Here is an 8064-nt window from a genome sequence, read left to right as displayed (position 1 = left end):
TCACCACCTATACAGGAAAATACAGATCACTGTGAACAGCATTCTGAGGAGCCCTTTATAATTTGTAGAAGCCACATATAGAGAACAGTGCCCTCCAATGGCTCTGCCACAATGCCATGAGACGGGCATCCCAAATGATTACTCTCCCCTTCCCCTGTTAAGTCATAGGTAGGTGAAGCTCCTTACAAGCTACAACTACTTTCAATAAGAAAGCTTATACCCAGCTTCACATAAGTCCTCTAAAGTATAAATTATAATTTTTTATGTCCATAGATAAAGATATTCAAGTGAAGAAGTTTGTAGCACATATTCTAGAAACTCTAGACCATTGATAAACTAGCCTCCTGGGAACATGACAAGGGTCAAGTCTCTTATCAATTGGCAGGACAGATAACACCAGTAGCTGAGGTTGAGAAAAATATCAGACACACTTGTTAAAAAAATGAATGCCCAAGGGAAAGGGTTATTAATCCCTCCAATTGTCTTTCCATGATTCTTGCAGAAACCTTTCACACAAAAATAGGCTGGCTACAGCAGATCTATACACTTTCTGTTCCTTAAAACCACGAGCAGCTTCAGCTCTGGCAAGAATAATTTGTTGTCCTTTCTTTTGTACAAGTGTACTGACCGCACAAAAGGACATCACATTGCCAAAGATTTTAACAATAAGAATGGCTGTCCCCTTGGTTAGGGCACACATGATAGCCAGCTTCTTACTTTACCCACACAACCCAACTTTCTTTGCATCAACAGTTATGTTCTTCGACACACAATAAATGAACAATTTTGCCAACGTGTCCAACAACTCTGTCCGTGGCTTCTGCCATGCTTGTCCTTTCATTGCCTTGGACCTTCTTGTCCTCCTGCACGTGAGCATCTGCATATATGTTGGACATCAAAATGTCAGCCTTTTCATCCAGTCGCACTGCATGTTCGGAGGGCTCAGCTTCCAAGCTCAACCTTACCCCGCTCGCAACAAGCACCCACACTCTTATACAAGTACAGTGGCTGCACACAGGTCATCACATTCTCAGAGGTTTTAATGACATTTATGGGTGTCTCCTTGGCTGGGGCACGCATGAGCCTACATAACACCTTTCTTCGCATCAACAGATATGTCCTGTAGCCTGACACACAATGAATGCACAATTCTGCCAACATCAGTCCAATAACTATGGCTTCTTCCATGCTTTTTCTTTCATTGCTAGAACCTCCTTCTCATCCTCCTGCATGTGAGCATCTGCATAGATGTTAGACATCAAGACGTAGGCTGCATCATCCTTTTCATCCAATTGTATTGCTTGTTCGAAGGCTTTTCTTCCAAGCTCAACATTACCCCACTTTCGGCAAGACCCCAGCACACTATGCCACACTGCAAGATTAGGATGGTAAGGCATCTTCTCTACAATTGCAACTGCCTTGTTTAATTGGCCTGTACGGCCTAGGAGATCAACCATACAGGTGTTATGCTCGATACTTGGAGTGATGCCATAGTCCTTGCTCATGGCCTTGAAGTACTTTTGGGCAGTATCCACTAGACCTGCATGACTACAGACAGTAAGAACACTAAGGAATGTAACCCTGCTTGGCGTTATGCCTTGTCTTCTCATTTTCTCGAACATATGGAAAACAACTTCACTATCTCCTAGCTGGGCATATCCTGCAATCAATGCAGTCCACGAGACTACATTTTGAACTGGAAGCCTATCAAACAGTTCCTGTGCTTTAGCAAGCAAGCCACATTTGGCATACATATCAACTAAGGTGCTGCCAACACAAAGATCTCTTTCCAGCCCTTTCCGGGAAATCTCAGCATGTATTTCTTGGCCCTTGTCTATGGCTCCAATGCTCGCACAAGCTTTCAAGCTGCAAACAAACGTCACAGCATTCGGAGACACACCCTCCATTCCCATCTTTTCACAACAGTTCAGCGCTTCCTTACCCAGCCCCAGTTCAGCATATCCTGATATTACTGCATTCCATGAGACTACATCTCTAACTGGTAGCTCATCCAACACTTCCCGTGCTTTTGCAAGCAAGCCACACTTTGCATACATATCGACCAAGGTGTTGCCCAGAAAAGGATCTCTTTCAAACCCCTTTCTGACAATCTCCACATGTATTTCTTGGCCCTTATCTAAGGCTCCTACCATGTAACAAGCTTTCAAGCTACAGACAAACGTGACAGAATCTGGAGCTACACCCTCCACTTGCATCTGTTCAAAACATCTCAACACTTCCTCACCAAGCCCATGTTCAGCATAACCTGAAATTAATGCAGTCCACGAAACTACATCTTGAACTGGAAGCCTGTCAAACACTTCCTGTGCTTTTACAACTAAGCCGCATTTGGCATACATATCCACCAAGGTGCTGCCAACCAGAGGATCTCTTTCCAACCCCTTTCTGGCAATTTCAGTGTGCATTTCACAGACCTTGTCTGTAGCCTCTATGCTGCCACAAGCTCGCAAACTGCAAACATATGTAACAGCATTGGGAGAGACACCGTCCAGTTGCATTTGCACAAAACAGTCCAGCGCTTCCTCACCAAGCCCATGTTCGCCATATCCTGTGATTAGTGCATTCCACGAAACTACATTGTGAAGAGGAAGTCTGTCAAATACTTCCCGTGCTTTTGCGAGCAAACCACATTTGGCATACATATCAACCACAGTAGTGCCAACAAAAAGATCTCGTTCTAAGCCCATTCTAGCAACCTCGGCGTGTATTTCTCGGCCCTTGTCTATGGCACATATGTTGCCACAAGCTTTGAAGCTGGAAACGAATGTGGCAGCATCCGGGGAGACAACCTCCACTTGCATCTGTTCGAAACAGTTGAGCGCCTCCTCACCAAGCCCTTGTTCAGCATACCCTGCAATGATTGCATTCCAAGAGACAACATCTCGAACTGGAAGCCTGTCAAATATTTCTAGAGCTTCTGCAGGTAAGCCACATTTAGCATACATATTGACCAAAGTGTTGCCAACAAAATGATCTCCCTCCAATCCCTTTCGGGCGAGCTCCACGTGTATTTCTTGGCCCTTGTATATAGCTCCTATGCTTCCACAAGATTTCAAGCTGCAAACAAATGTGACATAATCTGGAGAAACACCCTCCTGTTGCATCTGTTCGAAACACTTCAGCGCTTCCTCACCAAGCCCATGTTCAGCATATCCCGCAATTAGTGCAGTCCATGTAACTACATCTCGAGCTCGAAGCCTGTCAAACACTTCCTGTGCTTTTACAAGGGAGCCCCATTTGGCATACATATCCACCACAGAGCTACCAATACAAAAATCTATTTCCAACCCCTTTCGGGTAATCTCGGTGTGTATTTCTTGGCCTCGTTCCACATCCTTCAGGCTAGCACAAGCCTTTAGTAGAGCCAAGAACGTATACTTGCTAGGATGTATAGAATGCTCTTGCATTTTCTGGTACAAGTTGAGCGCATAGTGTGAATTCCCACATTCGATATGCCCTGTGATGAGAGATGTCCAAGAAAACTCATTCCGAAATACTAATCTCTCAAAAACCTGCTGAGCATCACACATGCTTCCACATTCTACCAACATTGGCACGAGGTAGTTCCCAAGAGATCCATGAGCTTCCAGCCCACTTTTGCAAATGGAGGCAAGTAAGCGTTTGGCATATACTAAATCTTTCTTTTTCCTGCACTTCTGCAATGTGAATGTAAAGTTTTTAACGGAAGGCAACTGTGGCTTCCGTTCCAATGAAGTGAGTGCCTCCTCTAAGCTCAACGTCCCCCAGTCCCGGTCCTCTCTTATTACTTGTGATTTAGATGTATTCACCTGTGCTCCAGACCTAAGGCCAGCCTTGCGGTTGCTGTCACACCCCGCTAGCTCCTCCACCAAGCCACGGTCTTCAGATTTTGAAGGGGTGAGACCATTGAATGCCTTTTCCCTTTCCTTTCCCTTGCTTTCAAACTCCTTTAAAACCCAACATGGATTGTGGGAGCCGTCTATCCATAGCGACCGTTTAAAATATGAAGACTTTGGGCTTATCTGTTAAAGATCTCACCAGACTTATCAGACTAGACAATATTCTCGAGTATCTCTACGGATGCAAATCACTTAATCTAGGGTCGTAGCACTTACATTGCTCTTTCGAAGGCAGGGATCCGTGAAGTACTCCTGCCATAGGCGCTCTGTACTTGTGGTACCTGCGAAGCGTGCCCACTATGAAAACTGATGCCAGAACTGTGTCGGAGCTTGAGACTGAAATTCGAGTACCTGAAAGCGGACTGTTTGAAGTACTTCGAGAAGAGAGAGCCGAAGAAAATTCCACCACCGCTCTACTGCCTCGGTGACGCCCCGAAGGAGAGTCCATCGAACTGTGCAAATGGGCTGCCATCCTTTGGCAAGGCGGGTAGTCATCGTGTAAATCTCCGCTGCGGAAAGCCCCCTCCCACGCATTTAAGCCACGCCAAGGTTGCGTGGGATCTCTGCACTCAATCGCCCACATATTCATCTGCAGCCCAAAGTGGCAAAGAAGAACTCCTTTGATTCACTCTCTCTCACACACATATATATATGTAACAAGAGTGCAAGAAATTTTGATTGCTATTCAAATTAAGAATTGCCCCGCCCCACAGCCCCAGTAGCGAGCGATTGGGGGCTCGCTCCCTGGGAGTCAAATGCCAAATTCGAGTCTAAGAAATATTGGAATTCCAGCCCGGCCTTGGAGTGTGAAGAAGGAGAGATCCTAGCCACATGCTTTTCATTAGTGAAGAGGGTGAGCAAGTTGCACAAGCAACCCACTTGAGATCATAATTTGTGTTGAGCAGCCACGCATGGGGCGCTCTTTCTCCTGAAGAGGAAGTTCAACTCGAGCAGCAGTCAAGAAGAGTGAAAATGAAGAAAAGCAATGGAATTAATAAATTCCTATCATACTTTAAGCATGATCGAATAAAGCATAGTTTTGTTGGCCTGTTCATAGTAATGAAATCCACACTAAGAAGTGAAATTAGATTTTGGATTTTCAAAAATTCCCACCCTTATTTTGTCGCTATGTGATTCACCCGCCGCCTGGGAGTCCCCTTAATCCAGTTTACTTTTCTTTGTAGATGAACGACGTCTTTTTCGAGTACTTTTAGCAATACTAGAACTTAGTATCATAGCTGTAGTTCATGGATACAAATAGTGGGATGTTTAAAAAAGGCTGGATTTCGGATTCAATTCGCCTTAAAACTTCAATGCATGCGTGACATTGGTAGTTGTTCGTTCTCTCTGTAGAGCTTAAGAAGTTCAAAAATCCAATCGTTGATGTTTGTGTTGATTATGCGAGCTCCTCTGAGGTATATAAAGCAGTTGAAGAGAATTTCCCGTCATTGGAGCCAGGTGAGTCGTTTGGTTGTGGTGTTGTCGTACACCAAGGGAGCTACTAGGAAATGTATGTCGATTCTTGACTTATTTTGTGTGGCAGGAATTTGTTTGTTACTTGCCTTATCAACTCATTCCCGTGGACCTGAGGAAGAGCAAGAGCTCTGACAAGAAGACAAGCCTAGTAAAGAGATTTGGAGTTTGTAAACACTCCAACAAATCTCCTACATGCGCGCCCGACATACCTTGGCTGTGTTTGATTTCACAACTCTTGCCGATGTTCCAACAGGAAGGCTTCTTTCCACCCCGTTGTATGTACAATATTGCATCAGTATTATGAGGTATTCAAAGATAAGCGGTTCGCGATATGTGTGGATAACCTTTTCTTCAAGATGATGAAGATTCTCATCCGCCACATGTTGTCATCCACATGGGTCCAGATGCAAAAGGGAAAACTACGGGGGAGGTTGTTGGGCAAAGGATGCACTCATCGATACCAACATTGAGAAGCTCCTCCACTCTAAGGTTGGTTATTGCGACTTCACATGCTTGGCACATCTGCAAACTATAAGCAACGACTTAAAAAAAACCTTTTCGCAAGGGTGAGGCAAATCGGGTCACCCACTATCACATTCTCAGCCACCAAAAGGCTATAGTCTCCATTGGTCGAATGCTTGGAATCACTGCAACATACACTTGGTGTTGCGCACCATGAACACAGTACTGTTGAGCTAAGAAATTTGATTCGATCGAACCCCATCACGACTGCTCGGTACTATGTGCACATGTTTCAAGCTCTCAAGTGCTTGCTTAAAAAAGACCAGTCCATATTATGTCCCCTCATGGACTACTTCTTCGTGTGACAAAGTTCGAAAATAGGGGAAGCCAATACGACCATGGACTACTTTTGTGGAAAGATGCACTTGCTTTTGGGTCCTTCCCAAATGAAGACGTTTCAGCGTACGTTGATCGATATGTAACAACAGATTTGTCCCTCCTTGGGCTTCGAGAAAAGGAAATACAAACACACAAGCATAGAAAGACATGCAAAGGATGAGGGAAAACTTGTAGGTTCAACTTTCCATGTCCCCCCATGGCCACAACATGGATTCTGTACCCCTTAGCGGACAACATCAATCCTACTTTTCGCAAAGCAAATTTCAAAAGGATTATGGAATTGTTGATGGATCAAAGCACACTGGGATTGAATTTCGAGACATTCTTTCGAAAAACAACGATAACAAAGGAGGAGTACATAAGCGCTCTGTGCAAGAGCATCTTCAGCCAACGATTTTCCTAAAAAGAGAACCTAAGGACATATACACTAACAACTTCAATCCAACAATTACAAGGCTTTGGGGATCCAACATAGACATCCAATTTGTCTTGAACCCCCATGTAGCGGCATCATACTGCACATCGTATATGACCAAGACAGATAAGGAGACCATCGAGGCCATCACAGTCCCACAATGCAGGTACCCAATGCCTGCTGACCATCTTTCAATGACACAACCAGGGAGACCTTGCAATCATTAGCACATACAAGTCCCCAGAAGTAAAAACAATGGCACTGCTACAAAGCCTCCCAAACTTGATGAGCCTCATTCTAGAAACAACTCCAATGTACGCATTGGGGGACTTCAACATCGACAACTCTCGACACTCAACCAACATGGAAAAGCTACAAGACTTCATGAACCATCACAACATGCTCCAACTCATCCACACACCAACAACAATTTATAAAGCTACAATCGACCACATCTAGACCAATGAAAAGACAACACACAAAAAAGCATCAACAAGGTTCGTTTACTAGTCTAATGAGTTGCTCGCTCACACAAGGGTAGACTAAGCTGCAACAAAAAAAACCCTCAAAGCCTACTACCCAAGGCAGGCCCGTTGATGGAATTCACTCTTGTTTATAGTAAGTGTGATCCCTATGGCAATAGGGTCCCCAATCGATAGAGTGCCCTATTTACGGAGGCAGCCTAGGGGGAAGTTTTGGTTTTTAAAGCTCTCCTTGAGCTACGTGTACAATTGTATGCCCTTGATCTTGGATGGATCTAAGGGCTAGAGTCTTTCCTGTAGTAAAAATCGATCCTTTTGAATTTACAAAAGCCTAAGAGTGCTTTGGAGGTTTGTGATCTATCCATTATTCATCATCACATGCTCTCAAATCCCCGCAATCATGCACTGACCAATCCCATCTCCTCCATGTTTTACGTGTCTAGGTTAGTTTCTCGCTTGTCCATCGAGGGCCAACTAGTTCCATCAACAACCTAGACCTTAGCTGATTCTGGCAGCAGCTCCAACCTCCGCGAGTTGCCATTACATGGCATTACTAGCATAAGTTGAGACACTAACACGGTTTGTGTTTGTCATGTTGCGCAAATCTTTGTGGAGAGGAGGCCTATTTTCAAAGCTCTCAATGCTCATGCAAGCGTAAAGAAAATAGCGAACCTCAAGTAAGTTTTACATTAAACTTTTCAAACGAGATCCATCGAGATACCTTCTCAATTTGCATTCATTACAAGCACAATGGATCGTTGTACTATGATAAATGGTGCTTTGGTCGCAAGCTCCACAAAATTCAACGACCTCTCACTGTGCAAAACGGCCTGATCTCTCTGCCTAAACCTTTTGGAGAAGTGCAAGGAGGATGGAAGATCATCCCTCGCCAAATCATTAATCACAAAATTAAAGCTCAATTAGAGTCTCT

General features: G+C 44.3%; 1 pseudogene across 1 annotated transcript; it reads right to left on the bottom strand.

The window, feature by feature from the left end:
* Nucleotides 1-404: 404 nt before the first annotated feature.
* LOC147883439 (pentatricopeptide repeat-containing protein At5g27110-like) lies at nt 405-4856 on the bottom strand (annotated as a pseudogene). Its single transcript, XR_015543783.1, has 4 exons — nt 4779-4856; nt 4251-4488; nt 4116-4180; nt 405-4022 (listed from the first exon to the last, which is right to left on the bottom strand). The product of XR_015543783.1 is annotated as a pentatricopeptide repeat-containing protein At5g27110-like (transcript).
* Between the last annotated feature and the right edge of the window lie 3208 nt (nt 4857-8064).

The sequence above is a fragment of the Dipteris shenzhenensis genome, chromosome 28 (genome assembly GCF_047967505.1).
Source record: "Dipteris shenzhenensis isolate YYH24624 ecotype China chromosome 28, Dip_SZ_1.0, whole genome shotgun sequence".
Taxonomy (NCBI): domain Eukaryota; kingdom Viridiplantae; phylum Streptophyta; class Polypodiopsida; order Gleicheniales; family Dipteridaceae; genus Dipteris; species Dipteris shenzhenensis.
Note: the sequence above shows the minus strand (reverse complement) of the source record. Positions and strands in the feature narration are given on the sequence as shown.